General features: G+C 37.7%; 2 non-coding genes across 2 annotated transcripts; one reads left to right on the top strand and one right to left on the bottom strand.

Annotated features, from left to right (window-relative positions):
* Positions 1–736: 736 nt before the first annotated feature.
* Positions 737–810, bottom strand: Trnai-aau (transfer RNA isoleucine (anticodon AAU)). The gene has a single exon. It is a non-coding gene; the product is annotated as a tRNA-Ile (tRNA).
* Positions 811–2260: 1450 nt separating this feature from the next.
* Trnai-aau (transfer RNA isoleucine (anticodon AAU)) lies at positions 2261–2334 on the top strand. The gene has a single exon. It is a non-coding gene; the product is annotated as a tRNA-Ile (tRNA).
* The last annotated feature ends 20053 nt before the right edge of the window (positions 2335–22387 follow it).

Raw genomic sequence — 22387 nt, 5'->3', positions numbered from 1 at the left:
TTCAACAACTTTTAAAAATTATGAAGTATTTAGAGTCCCTATTTTTCATACAAAATAAATATTATTATATTATCTTCAATGGACGCCATCACCACGTCATATACTATTGTGATTGACGTTTGACGTTGCTTATCACGCCTTAAACATAACAAAATTCGCAATACATTGCGTCTTAGAATAAACTTTAAAGTGTATTAAAAATCAAACCACAAGTTATTTTTAAAAGTCGCTGAACAAGTGTTGGTCAGTATGAGGAGTACAACCTACAGTTTAATTTTTTGCTCGTATTACAGGCCACAGGCTGTAGATGCACCGTAAAGCAACTTTTTCAGATAATAATGGGAGGGTTACATGTTACCTGCCAGATGAAAATATTACTAATGTAGGAAATGCATACTAATGTCTTATTAATGATGTCCAATCAATGTTTTGCCAGTTGTCTACAAGAAATGCGATGACTTGACATGATTAAGTTGTTACGTAGTGAAAAGTCAATATAAGACACACATCAGTCATCTAAATGAAAGCAAAACAAACGGAATAAGTGTTGAGAAAGTTTCGAGAAAACGTATTTATATTACTTTTGTAGCTTGGCAATAATTGGCCGAGCGAAACCGAAGGTCTCAGATTCAGCTTAGGAAAAAATGCTCTACATGTCGCATTTCTCAACCGATTTTCGTTTAATTTTGTGGGTGGATATCCGGCTTTTGATGTCGGTTATTAATAACAAAAGTTTTGGCCCATGAGGGGATCGAACCCGCGACCTTCGCGTTATTAGCACGACGCTCTAACCAACTGAGCTAATGGGCCGGATGTATTATTGTTTGAAACTCGCCAAATTATGTTTAAATAATATTTTGTATCTATATCCTGTCATAAACACACGTACAATGTTAAGATATGAAAGCTATAAATATTAATCAGCCGGCGTATTATGGATGGCTTTATGGTTTTATCCACGTGATAAAATAACAACTGTCACTTTTTAACACCATGGGATGGAAAGTGACGGACACCGTTTTATCACGATGATGTCACGTAGACAAGAACGACTATCATATCCGTACAGGCCGCGTAGCCAAGATGCCGATCGCTTACGCTCCGTAGCGATCGAAACGCAACTGTCACTGTCGCACCAATATGGAAGAGTGATAGAGAGACATAATGCTTTTCGTTGTCGAAGCGATAGCGATTGTAACCTTGGCTAGGCCGGCTGGCTCCGTAGACAACATGCCAATCGCTAACGCTCCGTAGCGATCGAAACGCAACTGTCACTGTCGCACTAATTTGAAAGAGTGATAGAGAGACACGAAGCATTTCGTTGTCGAAGCGATAGCGATTGTCACCTTGGCTAGACCGGCTGATCTACTGATTATGCGTAATAATAGAAGTCAATGCCAATGCACTTTTATTATATCCAGGCTTGCTGCACCCAAATTTAGGAAGTGAAAATATATAGGGCCTTATATCCAAATGTTGAGTGAAATTCAGATAGTACTAGGGCTGGTAGAGTAGTAGATAGTAGTAGAGCTGCTCAAAATTATCTGAACACGTACTCTAACACCTTGACAATAGAGGCGTGTATTTGTGAGCCGCCTTGGCCGCTCCGATATATTTAATGGCGACTGTACCTATACCCTACCTAATGGCTCCTCTACACGATGGGCCAACGCCGGCCACTCCAAGGGACGCAGCCATGCGGTAGAATGAGATAGCAATATCACTTGCTCCCTCTAACGCATAAATGCGTCCCTTGGCGGGGCCGGCGTTGGCCCATCGTGTAGAGGAGCCATAAGAGATGGATTTTAGCTACTACCTACTACTCGTAGATTATGAATTTGAAAATAAAAAGGAAGATGTAAAGAAATTCACTAAATTTGTCAATATAATTTAGTACTTATTAATGTGTGTATTGAAAATTCTTGTAGGTATATTTTGTATTATTAATGCTTTGCAATAATGTCGCGTTTTTTCTTAATTATACACATTACCGAATGAACGGCATATAAAATACAAAGAATATAGACATACAAACCTTCATCCAAAACTAAACTAAAATAAAATTGTCTCCTTGAAATCACGCGATCATGTTTTTTGGCATTACCTACTCTATGTTAACATACAGAATTAAATGTACGTGTAGCAATATTCAGAACAAACAAAATTATGTCTTCATTTAAACGCTGATTGATCTTTTGTTTCAGTCACATTGAAAACGCGTGCACAGATACAGGTCGCAAATTTCGGCCGCTTTCCCGCCGGCCCATTAGCTCAGTTGGTTAGAGCGTCGTGCTAATAACGCGAAGGTCGCGGGTTCGATCCCCTCATGGGCCACTCTTCTTTTTGCTTTCTTTATTATAATTTTTTTTAACGGTTTGATCAGTACAGCCGATATCAGATATATCGAGGCGTCCAAGGTTCTCAAAGATATCTGAACATACACCTTAGCTCTTGGTAATAGAGGTTTTGTCCAGTATCAAAATTTTTTTTTATATCTTGGTCGCTCCGATACGAGTATAAAAGTTTTTTTAATACAGTTGCTCAAAAAGTGCTACTTTACGTAGCTGTTTAGCGTGCGGAAAGTTGGTTATCTCGAACTAATGCTTTTTACTTTTCCAATTTTTTTAAATTTATACTTGTTCCAATTCACGACTACTTATTGATGAGTGTTAATATTAGTTTCCTTTAAACGTCGTAATCAGCATAAAAACCTACCGTTAATGTAAGAATACGAAAAATATTACATATTTCATATTTAATTACTTACCTCTTCATCATTATAACACGTTTATTTTTTAATATTCAATATTGAAAATTCCGTTCTTAATAAGTTGACTGAATGGAACGGAATAGCTGACGCCCATAGATATAATATACTTAAAGACGACGTCTAACCGAGCTGTCACTGTTACCACTTTTGTTTAGTGTACGATTAACAATGTTTTTCTTATTTTTTCGCAACTGTATTAAAAAACGTCGTTCGATACACGTGCGGAAATGTCATTCTTCACTCGTCCCGAGTCTTGCCACGAGCCGCAGGCGAGTGGCAAGATATCTCAGTACTCGTGAAGTAATGACATACCTTCCGCACTAGCATCGAAATGTACTATATTGTAATGTTTACCGCAGAATAATCTTGTCTTTTCAAATAAACCCTTTCCAATTCCCAATTATTTGAATTAATGTTAGAACTAGACTACACCAACCAATTTTGGAATTCGCGCATGATTTTAATAATTCCATTATGTATGTTAGTCGATAAGGTACGTATTTGTAATATGGACCTTGTTGCCTGATTTAAATTTCTAAATAAATTAAAACAAATAAATAAATACCAACGTTTCTTCGCCCTGCTGCAGGTAAATATCTAAACAAAATAAATGCTACTTATAATATTTATATTAATAAATGCTACTTATATGTAACATTTGTAATAATAAAAATTAGAAGTAGCATATTTTATTGTTTACCACGGCTCTATGCAAAGATAATGAGCTTCTGAATAATCCATTCTTCGATATCACAGCTAGTAAAACAGTCAAACAGAGATACGGTGAAGCGTCTGTAGCCAGCTCGGTTGGTAATGAATTGATTAACTAGTCAATCTAATCGCACGCACTATGCTAGTTTATATGCTGTCGGAACAAGAATAATAATGTTGCTTCTTTGTTTACCCTGAAACAGATAGCTCTTAAGTTTAATGGTCATTAGTTAAAGTATTACCCCCTTATTCATAAACGCGCTACAAACCTCAATTAGCTAATAATCTTGTCTTTATCTGCAATTTTGACTAATTTATTTTTAAGAAAGGGATAAAATATAATTTAACTAAATCAGGCCCGTAGTTTAAGGACCCGGGTATGTCCTTAAACTACGTCCAAGACCACCGGTGGACGGGCAGCAGCGTCCCTCAAATTCGGTGTACTCGACTGCGATTGCCAACCCGCCTGCCAAGCGTGGCGATTATGGCATTCACCCCCCATCATGATGAGCACAATAAAACCACGGCCCCGAGGTTCCGGCGACCCCCGGTGCTCTGGCTATGGTAGCGGTCAGGGCATTAGCGGGGTCAGGGGTGCTAAGAATCTCCGGCAAAGATCCGGCTACCCGCCCCGACGACGACTGGCCCTGGTAACACACAACATACGCACTATGAGGACTGACGAAAAGATCTGCGAGCTGGAAGAGGAACTGAGCAGGTTACACTGGGACATTGTAGGGTTATGCGAAGTCCGTAGAGAGGGGGAGGACACGACAACCCTGAAGTCTGGTAACTTGCTCTACCACCGGGAGGGCGACCAACAGTCCCAAGGTGGTGTCGGGTTTCTCGTTCACAAGTCCCTCGTAAACAACATAATAACCATCGACAGTGTGTCGAGCAGGGTGGTATACCTAATACTCAGAATATCCAAAAGATATTCGCTGAAGGTCATTCAGGTATACGCACCGACCTCGTCACACTCCGATGATGAAGTAGAAGCTATGTATGAGGACGTAAGTAGGGCCATACATACTTCTAAAACCTACTTTACTGTTGTTATGGGGGACTTCAACGCAAAGTTGGGCAAGAGAAGCGGGGATGAGTTGAGAGTGGGGCTATTTGGGTATGGGCAACGGAACCCTAGGGGTCAGAGGCTGGCCGACTTTCTGGAGAGAGAGGAACTCTTCATGATGAACTCTTTCTTCCAGAAGCCGCCTCACAGGAAATGGACCTGGATGAGTCCTGACGGTTCCACGAGAAACGAGATAGACTTCATCATGACCTACAAGAAACGGATATTCAGTGATGTCTCTGTGATCAACAGGGTAAAGACCGGTAGTGATCACCGAATCGTAAGAGGCACACTGAATATCAATATTAAACTTGAAAGGTCCAGCCTGATGAAGTCTACGCTCCGACCTACTCGAGCCCATGTTCAAAACCCCGAAAGCTTTCAACTCGAGCTCTCTAACCACTTTGCTTGCCTAGAGAACTTGGCTTCAGTGGACGAAATCAACGACGGGCTAGTGGAAACTGTCCACACAGTAGGGTCTAAGTTTTTTAGACCCCGCCGTAAAGATAGACCTCAGAAATTGACCGAGCAAACCTTAAACCTCATGGCTGAACGACGCTCGCTACAGTTGCAGTCTCCCGATGACGCGGAGTCATATAGGCAGCTCAATAGACGTATATTATCTAAGTCCTTGCGACATGATCTGCGTCTCTTTAATACTAACCGTATTAAAGAGACTATTGAGCGAAACCAAGGCTCCAAAGTGTTCGCAAAGGACAAGTCTATTGGGCAAAGCCAGCTGACAAAGCTGAAACGGGAAGATGGCAGCATAGCGTCGAGCAAAGCGGAGGTTTTAGGTGAGATCGAGAGGTTCTATGGACAGTTATACACTTCGATCGCAAAGCCCGTTGACAGCTTGGTAGGAGATCCAAGAGCCAAGCTGTCCCGACATTATACCGAAGATATCCCGGACATCAGTCTGTACGAGATTAGGATGGCCCTGAAGCAGCTTAAGAACAACAAGGCGCCGGGCAAAGACGGAATCACTTCAGAGCTTCTGAGAGCGGGTGGAACACCGGTACTTAAAGTCCTCCAGAAGCTCTTTAATTCCGTCTTGTCCGAGGGCATAACGCCTGAAACATGGAATAGAGGCGAGGTGGTGCTGTTCTTCAAAAAAGGTGATAACAACCTATTGAAGAACTACAGACCCATCACGCTTCTGAGCCATGTCTATAAGCTGTTTTCAAGGGTCATCACGAACCGTCTCGAACACAGACTTGATGACTTCCAGCCTCCCGAACAAGCCGGGTTTCGAAAAGGCTATAGTACCATAGACCACATCCATACGCTGCGGCAAGTTATACAGAAGACCGAAGAGTATAACTTACCATTATGCTTAGCGTTTGTGGACTATGAGAAAGCCTTCGATTCGGTGGAAACATGGGCGGTGCTTGAGTCTCTTCAGCGATGCCATATTGACTATCGGTACATCGAAGTGTTGAAGTATTTGTATAGTAACGCCACCATGTCGGTCCGAGTACAGGAGCAGAGCACGAGGGCGATTCCATTGCGAAGAGGCGTAAGGCAGGGAGACGTTATCTCTCCGAAACTGTTTACTGCCGTAATGGAAGACGCCTTCAAGCTCCTGGAATGGGAAGGACTTGGCATCAACATCAACGGCGAATACATCACTCACCTTCGGTTTGCCGACGATATCGTAGTCATGGCAAAGTCGATGGAGGAACTCAGCATGATGCTCGATGACCTCAACCGAGTTTCACAACGGGTGGGCTTGAAAATGAACATGGACAAGACGAAACTTATGTCAAATGCCAATGTTGTGCCCATCCCAGTCTCTGCTGGGAACTCGGTACTCGAAGTTGTTGACTCGTACATCTACCTAGGACAAGTAGTCCAATTGGGTAGGTCCAACTTCGAGAAAGAGGTCAACCGCCGAATCCAACTCGGTTGGGCATCGTTCGGGAAACTACGTAATGTCTTTTCGTCCGACATACCTCAGTGCCTCAAGACGAAAGTCTTTAATCAATGTGTGTTACCAGTGATGACTTACGGCTCCGAAACGTGGTCTTTCACTATCGGCCTCATCTCAAAACTCAAAGTCGCTCAACGAGGTATGGAGAGGGCTATGCTCGGAGTTTCTCTACGTGATCCAATCAGAAATGAGGAGATCCGTAGACGAACTAAAGTCACCGACATAGCCCACCGGATTAGCAAGCTGAAGTGGCAATGGGCAGGCCACATTGCACGCAGAGAAGATGGGCGATGGGGTCGAAAAGTGCTCGAGTGGAGACCACGGACTAGCAAGCGCAGCGTAGGACGTCCACCCACAAGATGGACAGACGATCTTGTTAAGGTCGCCGGAAGACGCTGGATGCGGGTCGCTTCCAACCGGCACGTATGGAGGTCCAAGGGGGAGGCCTATGTTCAGCAGTGGACGTCTTATGGCTGAGATGATGATGATGATGAAATCAGGCCCGTAAATTTTTATGAATAAGGGGGTTAAGCTTTAAATATTTAGGAAAGCAGTTTAGCTACTTACATAGAGGCTTTAGCCCATGGTCGACTGGTAGAAAATTCCTTCTAGCGTTAAATCCGCTACTTGTACTTTCATGTAATGTGTCGTTCAATTGTTTCGCATTTGTATTAGGTACCATAATCACTCATATAAGTTGTATTATACAGGGTGAAATTTAAATCACTGGCCATATTCATTCCCGGCACTAGGTTACACTTAAGGAATCTATTTAGCGAAAAAAAAGAGTACATTTTTTTTTAATTTTCATTTTTCAATTTTTAAATATTTTCCACGATTTGTGGTCACCCTATTACCACAAATGTAAACAAACCTAATAGTAGGTTTTAATAACAACATCAGCAAAACCCTTATCTGACCTACACTGAACCTTATAATCGTTGCAATAGGGTCCACCCAGTTAGTGTTGGCGATGGTAGGCAGGTTTATCAATTTCGAGGGTAGTCTAAACCATTCCGTGCTAGCGGTAAACATAACGGTAAGCATAAATGATTAGTCACTCGTCACTCGCCAACCTTAAAATAATAATCGCGCGCGTACTAAGGTTTAAAAAAATGATTTCGAACCGGGAATATTACGAAATGGTACGGTGTTATTTATTAAGTGGTGAGTGTTTACGTGGTGCACAAAGATTATACGAAATGGAATCAGTTCCACGCCTTCGCAGACAAGGATTGAATCCAAGAGTACCATCTCGTGGGACTTTCGTTAATTGCGTCGACTTTTAATCAAATGTAAGTACATAAGTTGATTCAATTTTTTAAATACGCCTGAATGCAAAGATTCCTGACCTAGTTTTTACTCATTGTTTTTAAGCCACGGACGTTTTGTTAATAATCATTAGTCAGAAATAACATTTTAGATTAAAAATGGGTTGCCTTTGCATTTTGACGGTTCTAAACCCGTTAAAGTACGAAGGAAACATTAGCAACTTATGTAGGTAAGCGTCTTATCTCGCTGCAATAGGGTTCATAATTGGTGACGCGATTGCAAACAGCGGGAGGGGCGGGGTGTCAATAACCTTAACTGATAAGAGAGAAGCGGGTGTAGTGTGTAGTTGTCGGTTCACCATAACGTTTTTAGGACAACTTGATGATGAGTTATTTCGAAAAAAATGTTCTGAGCGGTATTAAAAGAAAAAACACGTGTTTAATATTTTTTCGAGTTCTTTCGGGTGTTTCAATTTGGCCAGTGATTTAAATTTCACCCTGTATTTATTTCATAGTTCATAGTTTATAGCTTAGATACCTACTTACGCTAACTCACTACTCACTCGCTGAATGTACCTATGTATAATGAAATATGATTTAAAAAATTTATAATATGTATGACTGTTTTGAACACATATTTAACCGGATTAATTTTATTTAGTTGTAGGTATATAGGTTGCTTAAAATAAAATTTGTTATTTCTAAATTAGATTTAGTGCAACAAAATTACGTCAGTAGGTTGCATGCAATCGAAACCCCAATACGTTTGCCTTACGGTGAAATAAAACATAGCATGTTAACTGTTTAGCCTCTAGTCAAAAGACAGCTAGATTTAGCTAGTTGTTGGGGCGTTAGTCAGACAGACAGACAAACAGCGCGTCGGCGTAATGAAGATTAACTGGGTAGTTAGTACTCATTAGAATTCACACGTCGATCGAAACGCGGTTGATTTTTGCCTAGTTCAAGATTTGTTTATACCTTTTGATAGCTGCGTGTATTGAATACGTGCTGAAATGATTAGTAATCTATCAAACCATATAAATCTTGAGTAGACAAGATGATAACTGGGCGTTTTCAGAAATAAATATTGAAAACCTGATTCTTTCACATCTGGACGTTCTTGGGCTCATTCTACTCAGAATCGACAGCATTCTCCATCCCACCATTAAAAAAAGATGTCCCAAAATGTCCATTCCATTACGTCACGTTTCAGTATGAAAAAAGATTTCACTTGTATGTGCGTGACGTAGTAGAATGTACAATATTCATAAAATTTTTTGGGACATTTTATTTTATCATCAGAATTGAATATGCTAGTGATTCTGAGTTGAAATAACCCAAAAACATCGGGATCTGTGAGAATCGGGTTTTTGATATTTATTTCTGAAAACACCCAACTAGGGTGGGCCAAAAACATTTTTTTAAGTGAAAACTTCTTTAGCGGCGCTGTGCACTTTTTGTGATGGGGAAAAAATGTTAAACTCGCGACAGGTTACGTGACCGACAGATTTGACAGATTGAAAACTCGTAAGACAGACACGTGACCTGAACGAAAAACTGTTACTTTTCACTTCTGCCGGCACTCCCGGAGTGCAACCCGTTGTTTTTTCTTTTAATTTTTCCCCTTCCACAAGGCTTTTTCTACTCGATTAGATCTCAAATGTCTACGCGAGATCTTAGCATAATATAATTGTGTTGGGTCGCGATGACTTGAGAATAAGCTGAAGCTTTTCTATCCCGAGGATTTCAATTGAAAACTACAGCGTTTTTTAGAAATGAGTACCTGAGGGCCTACCGCGAACCACGTTCGACGTGTTGCCTCTCTGTCGCACTTGTAAATTCGTACGTAAGTGTGACATGGAGGCAACACGTCGCACGTGGTTCGTGGTAGGCCCTCTGATCCTATTCGAAAATTGGACACTCTGTAGGGCCGTAGTCCCTAATTACGGACGTGGACGTTAAGTGCCCTGTTTATCAAAAGCTTGTAGGGGGCTGGCCATAAATTACGTCATCGATTTTTGAAGATTTTTTACCCCCCCCCCCCCCCTAAAATAATCCAAAAATCATGCTTGAATGACCCCGTTTCCTCCTACGTCAAGCTACCATCATCCGATGTCCAGACCCCCCCCCCCTAATTTGAAATGACGTAATTTATGAATAGCCCCTAGGTAACTTGTAATACAAGTTACCTAGGGGCTATACAATGGAAGTCCCTTTTTGACAGCTTTTGTTAGAAAAGGACTTCCACTTGTATTACAAGTTACAAGCCCGTCATAAACGGCAAAGTCTTAACCGTCACAATTCCTTTCAAGTAAGAGTAACGAGTACGAATATCATATGGATAAGACTTAATTGCTGAATTTTCTCGCTTATGCTTTTGATGTAATCAATAAAGGTACTTAATAACCGGCTTTGCCGCCTCGTGGTGTGCTCGGTATCATAATCTTTAATGTTAATGCTTATTGAATAAGAGTGTCTACCTTCAGGCGGGTGCTTAACTCACTTCAGAATGCTCCCTTTTTCAGACAGCGCTGGAATTTTTGGGCCATTTATTTATTTATTTATGTTTTTTTCTGACAGTATGTGTTTGTTTTTGAGTACATTTGTTTGCTTGTTGCTGTATGAAGATTGTAACTTAGGAACTTTTACTTTGTAAGGAAGTAGCTGTTGCCCGCGACTTCGTCCGCGTGGAATCTTATCTTCAACATTTTACATCTTTAGTACCTATAATTTTCATATCCAAGCAATGTTGAAATTAAGTACTTTTCTTTTTTAGCAAGTTGTATGAAGTTTTAAGTCAAGTGGATTTTGATGTTGGTTGCTGAAATTACTTTTCTTGTATTCTCATAATAGGTACCTATGCCCTTATACAAAGAATCAAGTTCCGCACTCACAAAATATCTGATCTCCATACAAACTTTCAACCCCTTTCTCACCACCTTGGGGGATAACTTTCAAAAATGCTTGAATTAGTTTTCATGTTTTTTAATTTAATACCTTTTTTGAAAAAAGCTCAAGTTCCTAGCATAAAATTAAATTTACACCCCAAGACGAACTTTCATCCCCTTTTTAACCCTCCTAGGGGTTGAATTTCCAAAATGTTGCAATTACTTCTTTTCGTAATCGGCTATTATGTCTTTCTAAGAAGTTTCAAAGCATTTGTAATGGATTCAAACTTTGAACCCTATTTTAACCCTGCTAGGGGATGAATTTTCCAAATCGCTGAAATCACTTTTATTGTTTTCTAATAATATCCCCAAATACAATAGTTAGGGAGGCGAGGTAGCTAAATGGCGTAATTCAACGGCGCCGTCGAGACCTATCAAAATCGAAAGATAAAATAATTTCGAAAAGAAAAGCTCGTATGGCAAAAACCATTTTAGCGGTGGGTTTGGCGTGGACAGTTTTTCAAAAATGTTAAAAAAAACAGTTACTTGGGCATTCTCGAGCGCGTCAGATATTCATACTACGTATGCCCCGAGTGCCTCTGATAACAACGGTATACTAATCTGCCGGTTTGCGTGGTGGGGGTAGGCATATAAAGTAGTCAAAAATGCAAAAAAAAAAAATTTACTCGAGCGCGTCAGATTTTTGGAAGGGGTGTTAAGTAGGCCCCAAGGAAGCTTCCTTTAAAAAAACTGACGATTTCGGCGTGACGATAAGTTACGATGAATTTTTGAAAATGCAAAAAAGAAAAGTTTTTTTGAAATACTCGAGCGCGTCAGATTTTCATAGGGGAGGTTTATCTCGGTATCCTGAAAGCATATTTTTTTTATCTGACAAAAATGTTGGTGGGTTCTCTTAATCTGACCGATTTTATGATGCTTCAAGTCAAAAAGTTTTAACTTTGGACAAAAATGTAAACAGACCTCTTTTGTGTAAAATAAAATTACCTTTTTTGTTTATTTAAACTTTTTTTTTTGTAAAATGTATCGTTCGCGACTTATATGCCGCAACGCGTTCTTAGGAAGACGAAATGGCTCCTCCACACTTCCGGTCATGCGGAAACCGGCAGATTTTGTATTTTTAGTAAGTTTTAGATTATATTCTGCAAAATAAAAAATAAAAAAATCGCGCTCGAGAATGCCGGATTAACGTTTTTTTTTTACAAGTTCGCGACCCTATAACTCGGCGGCGTCAAGGACTTATCGTCAGATTAGTTAAATTTAGTCTTTAAACACTAAAATCAACCCCCAATATCTTAATCTGACGCGCTCGAGTATTTCAGACTATCCATTTTTTTTTACTAATCTGATCGTCTATCCTAGGCGCGCGTCACTACATATAGAGCTAAATACTTTACAAGGTTGTTCTATTAGGTCTAAGGTATCTCTCATATCTTAAACTGCCACGCTCGAGTATTGCCGAAAATTCCCCTATTCGCCTCCCTAACCACAAAGATTCAAGTTCCGCGCTCGAAAAAATGTTTGATATCCATACAAACTTTCAACCCCTTTTTCACTACGGTGAAATTAGTTTTCTTGTATTTTAATTTAAAACGTATTTACAAAGTTTCAAGTTCCTTGCTTAAAATAAAATTTGCACCCGCAGACGAACTTTCATCCCCTTTTTAATCCCCTTAGGGGTTGAAATTCCAAAAACGTTGCAATTACTTTTTTTTTGTAATCGGCTATTATGCCTTTCTAAGAAGTTCCAAAACCATTTGTAATGGATTCTAATTTTCAACCCCTTTTTAACCCTGTTACGGGATGAATTTTACAAAACGCTGAATTTACTTCTCTTGTCTTCTAATAATATCCCTAAATACAAAGATTCAAGTCCCACATTCGAAAAAATGTTTGATATCCATACAAACTTTCAACCCCTTTTTCACCACCTTAATGGATGAATTTTCAAAAACGCTGAAATTAGTTTTCTTGTATTTTAATAATATATCTTTTAAAGTAGTTTCAGATTCCTATCTCAAAAGAAAACTTTAACCTCATACAAACTTTCATCCCCTTTTTAACCCTGTTAGGGGATGAATTTTACAAAACGCTGAAATTACTTTTATTTTCTTCTAATAATATCCCCAAATACAAAGATTCAAGTCCCGTGCTCGAAAAAAAATTTTGATATCCATACAAACTTTCAACCCCTCTTTCACCACCTTGGGGGATGAATTTTCTAAAACGCTGAAATTAGTTTTCTTGTATTTAAATTTGATACTTTTTTACAAAGTTTCAACTTCCTAGTTTAAAATAAAATTTGCACCCGAAGACGAACTTTCATCCCCTTTTTAACCCCCTTAGGGGTTGAATTTCCAAAAACATTGCACACTTTTTTTTGTAATCGGCTATTATGCCTTTCTAAGAAGTTTCAAAGCATTTGTAATAGATTAAAATTTTCAACCCCTTTTTAACCCTGTTAGGGGATGAATTTTACAAAACGCTGAAATTACTTTTCCTGTCTTCTAATAATATCCCTAAATACAAAGATTCAAGTCCACCACTCGAAAAAAAATTTGATATCCATACAAACTTTCAACCCCTTTTTCACCACCTTAGGGGATGAATTTTCAAAAACGCTGAAATTAGTTTTCTTGTATATTAATAATATATCTTTTTACGAAGTTTCAAATTCCTAGCTTAAAAGAAAACTTTAACCCCATACAAACTTTCATCCCCTTTTTAACCCCCTTAGGGGTTGAATTTCTCAAAATCGCTTCTTATCTCTTGTACACTTTATAAATGCAATCTGGTGTGCAAATTTCAACTTTCTGGCTTTTGTAGTTTCGGCTCTGCGTTGATGAATCAGTCAGTCAGGACACTTGCATTTATATATATAGATAGATTACTATATTCAGCTGTTCATTTGAGTTGACATCCATATTTTTGATGTCGATGGTAATAAATATGAATAAATCAAGAAATTATGTATGTCCAACAAACGTCTCCTAATCGCCTATCCTAAAATTTTGTTCACAAAAAGAACGTAAGTACTTATCAAATTTTTATGGGAAAGATATGTAAAGCCCGACCAGAAATATATGATCATTGTCAAGAGGGCGCTGTTATTCTCATGTAGGTATGTGGTGAAAGTTCAGTTTAGTATGAAAAATTTAGTTACAATTAAATTCTGCAATATGGCACGTGATTGATCATATATTACTGGTCAGAGTGGTCAGGCTATCTGTGACGTTTACACAATAAAAGTGCAATGCGAACTACCTGCAGGTCGACATTCTGTTGTCAACTGTCATACCGTGCAGACGGGTCGCGGAGCACATGCCTGACTAACTGAGTTTTATTTATTACCTTGTAATACAACAACAGAACCTAGACGTCACAATGGCGACGAGGATAAAAAACGTAAGAAAAAGAAAACAAAACCGATGTAGTTGCTAAATATCCGACAAAAAGTGATCAGTTTGAAATTATTTTTTCAATGAAAGGGAGGGAGACAAATGACCCAAATAGCACAGGTATGATTGACCCAATGTGGACTTAAAATATAGCTCTGAGCACATAAACATCTTTATAAGGTACACTTCTGGTACTTAAACTATATTTTGGTCGAGAAAAAAAAACTATTTTTACGCAAATAGTATTACCATAGGGCACATTTCAACGCCTTATTCAGTTTAAATAGTATTTAATGCTTTTAGCTTTCCAAAAACGGGTCGGTGAACAGAAATTAAGCCAAATACGGTAAAATAAGTTATTATAAAATAGAAATAAAACTTTTATAGCGACTGTGAATTTATGGAATCGTGTAAAACTATAATTAAGCTATACGTATAATAAATAAACTGTCGCGCATATTGCTGTATAGTGCTGAATATGTCTGTTCACCGGTAATTTATTATGGGTAACTAAGACAACTAAGTATACCAACGTGGTGCTGTCTGCGTTAACGGTTGTTGAAACAATATCTGGGTTCGGTGTAGTTTATTATTAGCTCACAAATGTATCCAATTAAGGGCAAATGATTAATAATACTTCACATAATAAGGTTTATTACTTTTAACCGGAAGTTATCTACCTAAATAAATAATAAATGTACTCTTTATTTCGAGTCAAACTCAATAATAATCAACAGATCAGCTGCTAATGCTGCTATACAATATGTGCTACTTAGTTTACGTGCTACTTAGATATGCATTTAAATTATTTAACCAAATGAGCATAATATATTATCTGGGTCTTGTTTCTATAATGTAAAAGGAAAAATAAGTAAACAAACTGATACTGTCGGTGAAATTTGTCGTAAAGCTTAAGCTCAATACGAGAATTCTCCAAAAAGGGAATTTATAGTTGTCAATGTTGTTGTGTTAATCTGATGGGTAATATTGCACTTACCCTCCTGGGGCCCAGCCATACAAGGAAAAATCTGAACTTGCTATTGAAATCTGAATCTACAATGTAGGATTTAGGGTTGATTTTGTTTTGTTTAAAATGGAACGAAGCAAAACAGATGCAACCGTGCTACAATTAAACACAATCTATGTCGCTAAGGAGCAAAATGTTATTCTTACGGCGACGCTGACGGCGAACATTGAATCCTGAACGAAGCGAGGGATTCTAAAATGGAATACTGAGTTTAGTGAGGGATTCAAGGGTTAACGCCCAAAGTGAACATAATTTTGCTACCATGTGACCCATACTGTTTTTCACATCACATAATATATAAGGAAAAAAAAATAGTCTAGTCTAAAGAACTTAAAGAGTCTTAAGAGTCTAAAGCGTATAAAGAGTCTAAAAGGGCTAAAGATTCTAAATAGTCTAAAGAATCTAAAGAGTCTCTAAAAAGTCTAAAAGAGTCCAAAGAGTCTAAATAGTCTTAATAGTCAAAAGAGTCTAAGGAGTCTACAAAGTCTAAATTAGAGTATTAAAGATTGTAAGAGTTTAAATGGTCTAAAGAGTCTATAGAATCTAAAGAGTCTTAATCTAAAGGGTCTAAGAGTCTTGAGAGTCTGAAGTTTAGAGTCGTACATGTATGCAGTAAACAGATTTTCCTGAAAATAATTATATTAAAATATCCATTTTCGGAATAGATGTAAAAAATTCAAATTTTACCGACCTTAGAAAGTATCTACTTACCTACTTCATCTGGTAGGACCGTGGGCCTTGGGAAGGTATGGTTAATAATTCTGCCGCGCCAGCAATGATTACGCGGTGATCGATTGCATTTGGAAACTCATGAAATGCTTACCCTGTCCTCCTTAATAGGTTATTTATTTAAAAACGAGTTTTCAAATGCAAGTACCGCGGTTATGGTGGTGGGGCAGGGTTGCTGATGCCGACTATGGTGTATTTAAAATGCTTAACTACACATTGACACAACCTTGCCTGTAAATATGACAAACAGGCAAAGTCGAGTTTCATAGACTGAAAAGCCAAAGGTATTTTATAATGCATAGTTTATGCAAGATACGAGTTCCGTATAAATAAATACCTACAATTGGAGTGAAATCTCCGCGAGTGCTGCATGGGATATCGGCCCATGTAGTGCAAATGATAAGTTCCTCAAAATTAAAAATTAATATATTTCAGGAAAAATCCATAAAACATTGTTAGTAATATGTGACTATAATTAACCTTAAAGATTGAAACTCAGGTTATTGTCACAAAGACTCGTCGAACTTTAATGTAATGTCTTGGGGTCCAATCCTATGTATAGGTGTCTACCTGTTCTGTTTTTACACGTTGTGGTACTTCGATAACTCCTTAAGTACAGAAACCCGGTAGTTAGAAGGTACTTACCTAACGCACATGTTCCGTGCTTACTTACGGATAGTTTTACAATGATGTCTTAATTGTGCTTTAGAATGTGCCTAAGTGTCGTGTGCCTGCTAGCTGCGAGCACTCCTCCAAGTACGCACGTTTTAGAAGCTAGTGTAATGGACATTTTCAAAGTTGCTGTCGACGAATTACACTAATACCTTTTACGGAAACAGATTTGGTATGAACAATTCATAATTCGACTGATGCAACAGGAACTGGACTTTGAAAATGTCTAATCTAATCTATTCCTAATGATTCTAAACGTGATTTCAATGCGGGAAAGGAAAACGATCTTATTGACAGATTTGTTGAAAATTGAGCCTCCGTGGATCTAAAAGAAATGTTGAATCTAGGGGTTTCAGTTACGATAAACAAGTGATTATGGAAAAATATAGATAAAATGTTAGGATGCAACGGAAAGAGTTTTGGGCCAACATAACAAACAGGTAGACAGGATTGCGATAATGGCGCCGCCTACCCCCTAAAAGATAAAATGTGCCGGCATGTGATAAATGTGCCTACAAGGGCCAATTCAAAATGCAAAGCACTAGGACTAAATGAATACCGATAAAAGTCGACGGGCCGACTAGATAAAAGTCCAGAAATAAATAAATTACCTAAAGCCAATCAACTAATTTTCGTGCCATAAGAACACATAATTCTATAAATTGACAATCAGGTCAAAGGTAAATTAAAGGTAAATAAATAGACGCTGGGTCTGTCACAATGCCACACATCGTGTAGGTATCTAAAGTAAATGCTGAAAATAAAAACAAAGTACCATACAAATCAGTGGCGATGCGTGAAACCTTGCACTCCCACTGGGCTACTTTATATATGACTTGTTCCTAATCGTGAAAACATACACATACGAAAATAGTAACCAAGTTCGTAAAACGGACTGCCAAGTGATGGCATCAATATCGGACAATTACCCAGATAGCAATGAGTTTTAAGTGTAATAAAAAGGCACGTTAGAGGGAAATTTATACTGTGTACATATAAAACCCTAAGGACCAGACGTGATCTTGATTGCACCAAACTACAGTTTGCCAAATTGAGGTTGAGACTAACAAATCAAACAAACCTTGTAAATTGAGGTTGCAGATCGAACTTCTTTATATTTTCAAGAGTACATATATATTACATATATTATCAGAGAGTGATTTACTTAAGTCGTTGTTTAATAATTATCGTACTTTCGGTACTTAGTACCAAATATGAACGAAAACCCAAAATGGCCTAGGGTTTTATTAAAGCAACGGAAAAATAATAAAGTAAAGTGAAACCGTGTTCATGGTAATGACATTCCATTGGTTCCTTGTAAAATATAAATAATTAGAGCTAAACAATATATGCCACAATCAAGGCAGGAAAATGAACATACACAAGTGCTAGTTTTGCTCTATAATATATTTTTAAATGATTGAACCTAATGGAAACAAAATGTCTATAAAAATAATAATAATTAATGTGACTGTAATCATGATCAAATTAAGACTGTATATTGTAGTCAAGGGCTACTGTAGACTATAGTCAAGGCTAAAATCAACTTCCAATTAGTAAGCAAGTATTGGAGTTGTTTTCATGACATAAATAATCTCATTCATTATATGAGTAACAGTAAGTTGCTAGATTAACAGAACAGGTATTGATCTGTATTCAGCAAGTATTGTAATTAAAAAAACGGTAATAAAATAATATATCCAATCCAATGCAATTTATAATAATAACGGTCAAATATGTAGGTACCTACATCATTATACCTGAGTAATAGAAATCTACTTGTAGGTAGGTATAGATCATGGTTGCGTAAATATCATACCAGGCCGCGTAGCCGGGATACCAATCGCTTACGCTCCGTAGCGATCGAAACGCAGCTGTCACTGTCGCACTAATATCGAAGAGTGATAGAGAGACATAATGCTTTTCGTTGTCGAAGCGATGGCGATTGTAACCTTGGCTAGGCCGGCAATACACAAGTAAAACTAAACAGGTTGTGGTGTATCTTGTAAGACTTTTTACCTTATTTAACATTGGACCATTTACGTATATTATAAATTGCATCCTATCTATATATTATATTGTATTACCTATCAAACAAGCCAAGTAAAACTGAGGCAATCGGCTGTTGCCAATAAATAATGTACAGGTACGAGATGTTATTAGAAAGCAACCTGCTTGTAACAATTTTATTGGAAACTCTCGAAATAGATATTAATGTGTGAAACATGTACATAGCTTGAATGCTAATGGAAAAACCTAGAAAAGTGTAAGCATCCAAAGAAAATATGTAGCAATTAAGGTTAAACTCGTAAGGTATTTAAACCCCGAGTTATCAATGTGAATAAAAGAAAACAGACTCAAAACTGCAAAAAGGAGAAGGACAGGGACTGACATTGTAAAAGTAAAACCATAATTGTATTAAAACACTTTATTACACTAAACAAGTACATAACAATAAGAGAATAGAATAAATATGTACAAAGATGAACTTATCCTTTTAAGGGGTCTCTTCCAGCTGACCGCTAAGCAACTGAGAGAGATACTAGGAAGAGTTCTAAATATTCCAAGATTGATATTGTTAAAAATGTTTATCGTTGAACTGTTGAGAAATAAATATATATACACCTAGCCGAGTTTCTTCCACCGGTTCTTCTCGGGTCTGAGGTTAACGCTGTTTTCCGGACCGGTGGCAGTAAGTCGGAATTAGGATCTAAATTAACCTAGCAGTTATAAGATAAACAGATGTGAGATGGTTGAACTATTGTTGCATAGCTAACGCATAATGTAAAATAAATAAATCATTTATAAAAAGGAAGAGATGTGACGTTTACACAATAAAAGTGCAATGCGAACTACCTGCAGGTCGACATTCTGTTGTCAACTGTCATACCGTGCAGACGGGTCGCGGAGCACATGCCTGACTAACTGAGTTTTATTTATTACCTTGTAATACAACAACAGAACCTAGACGTCACACTATCAAAAAAAAAAAGCGTTTATTCACAAGCTTACTTACATCTAGATACAATACATTCTTCTGCCAAACCACAGAGCGGTTTATTATAAGGTCTACAATAGCTATAGGTAAGTAGGTTATTTATTAAATATAATGTTATATTCTATTCACAGAATTAGAAGGTCTTCTCACCAATATTTAACAAATTCTTGCGAGAAAAATCGCCAAAAAATATAAATCGGCAAAAAATAAAACATATTGATTGTAAGCGATAAATTTAATTTAAAGCGTACACAGGCGGCGTGATCAAAGACATTACGGGGACCATCGATACCGATTTATCCAGTTAAAGTTTCAATTTGTCAAGATTCTTTTAATCCTTGAGTTTAACCTTTCAATTTGGTATTATCAGCAATGATTGTTAACTGTTTCACACCGACTGCAAAAATGGAGGGTATCTTATATTCAATTTAAAATGTTTATTCTGAAAACTACGCGGGACTAGGTATATAAATATCTAAGTATTGTCTAATTAATTACTTTAGTGGCCTTAAATATGAAAATTATGGAAGCAATTAATTATTTAAATTTCCTGTGAATAAAAGTTGGCTTGTGGTATAAGAAGTTAGGTTAAACTTTTAGATCGTGGGACGGCTCTAAAAAATCGCGTAAGGAGGTACTTAAATTCATATACAATGATTTGGATCGCAGAACTAGTATATTATGATGTTAAACATTTGGGTACTTTTCTTATTCTTTTTTAGTCAGAGGCTTATTTAATTAGCAGCACTTTGTTTCATACCTGAAAATATTAATAATACATACGTTGAGTTGCTTGCCCGGCAAAAAAATAACTACAATATTGCTAAGGACAGGTGGATACTTACAACTTCTACAGTGTTTTTATACAGGGTGAAATTTCAACCACCAGCCACAGTCTGCGTAGTGATTTTATAGGTCATACTGAACAATTTTTATTATGAAACCAATGCCGAAATCGTGAAAAAAAATTTGGCTGTCCGATAGAAATCAGCGGCATCACATCAGACGGAATGAATGAAACAGCCATTTTTTTTTAATTGAGTATTTTACACGGGTCACTTGATTTTAGTCGAATAATTAATTGCTCGACATGTTGTTCGATCCGTTAAAAGGATCATTGACACTCCTGTTTTACGAGTACTACCGCTTCTAATATAATTAAACACAGCTTAGCATTATACTGTCAGTTTAATATGCCTTTTATAATAATTTGTTACTTTTCAATCCTCATTCAATCAGTATCGAACTTTATTTCTTATGAAATTACCTATTCTTATTTATTTACCTAGGTAGGTAGTTTTTTTTAAACTTTATTTACTAAATATGATGTAGAACCAATAGAACCATAGCTACTTAATTAGAATAATATTGCCCTGTAAAATATACACCCTGCATGTATAAGGCTGTTATCGAAAATCGTGGACATTTTCGTAAACTCAATACTTAATAAAAGGCGTTTTGCTTCATTAAGCGAATTTAGACCCGAACCAGTTTATTTGAGTACTATCATTCTTTTTACGATAATGTGCCCAACCTTAATGGTAGTTCTTTGTACGCGGCTCGGGCCTAACATTGGCTTAAATAAGTCGAAAAAACTCAACTTGCGCATATCTCGAGTAATAGCATTCCGATAAGCAAGGCTTTAAGGCTGGTTATCCATTAGAGATCTCCGTCATTAGGTGGTTTATTTAAGTTTGGTTAGTTAGAGAGATCGCATTTCTCATGTTACTTCAGTCAACCTCAGTACTTTTTGTACGGAGACTGACTGAAATAGCAAGACAAGGTTCGTACGTTTCCGTGAAAAAACTATAGAAAATAATTATACACTAAATCTGTAAAGATTGTAATAAAAGATATCCCCTGGAATCCCTGGATTTACGGAATCATTGGTTGATATGTTCTAAAGCTGCCATTAACTTACTCACCTTATTTAATAATTCTAGAAGATTAAGCTTGACGCGAATAAGCTTCCCCTTTTGCCTACGGTTATTTAGCGCCTTAAGAGAGGCTCATAGGATAGCACATGTTACTTTAAAAACTTTGTGCGACGACACTTAACGTGGCAATAATTTAAAATTACAATGAAAAATAAAATCATGATGTTCATAATAATTGACATCTGTCAATTGTCAAACAACAAAAATTATAGCTAAATATACTAGGACAACGTTACCACACTGTTGCAACTTAGCTTCCGTCATTAGAGTTAGACCAAGAAAAGTCAGCAACGATTTTGATATCATACGCAGTGCAATTGTTATTTTAAACTTCAAACTTCTATGAATTTATGACGTATAAGTGACACTTACACTGCGTGTGCTATCAAAATCGTTGCAGACTTTTCTTGGTCCTCTAAAGGTGACAGTCCATTTCCAACGACAGCTGCATTACTATTCATTTTACTATGGAAATTGACAATGACAGAGACGCGTTCAGTACCGGTAGTGCAGCTGCGGTTAGAAATGGAATGTTACCATAACTCTACAACACTGGTGAGAAAGCAACCTAACTTTTGTGGTGACAATAACAAGCATGTATTTTGGCCACTGTATACGCAGCGAAAACTGACAAGTTTGAGAACCAGTAAGACTGGACGGCTAAGCCATTTGCTACTTGAGATTACACGCAAAATAACTGGCGTGCTTGCAAATATTGCGTTATGTTATTTTGCGTGTATTGCTGAGTGCGTAACCGATTTTCAGACGATATGCTAAACTAAGTAGCTAAATAAACATTCTGCATTTTAGCCAGGCGTGGCTCACTCCGCGCTTTCGTCACTTTGCTACAGGTAGCTAAAAGTACATCGGTTCGGCCCCAATTTTGGGGTTTGCCATAAGCCGCGCGTGGCGCTGTCGCCACCTAGCGGCCATATCTGTGCTGATCGTGACAGACGCGTTTTG

This window comes from Cydia fagiglandana, chromosome 16, assembly GCF_963556715.1.
Source record: "Cydia fagiglandana chromosome 16, ilCydFagi1.1, whole genome shotgun sequence".
In the NCBI taxonomy this organism is placed as follows: Eukaryota; Metazoa; Arthropoda; class Insecta; order Lepidoptera; family Tortricidae; genus Cydia; species Cydia fagiglandana.
The sequence above is the reverse complement of the archived record's forward strand: the minus strand, read 5'-3'. Positions and strand labels throughout refer to the sequence as shown.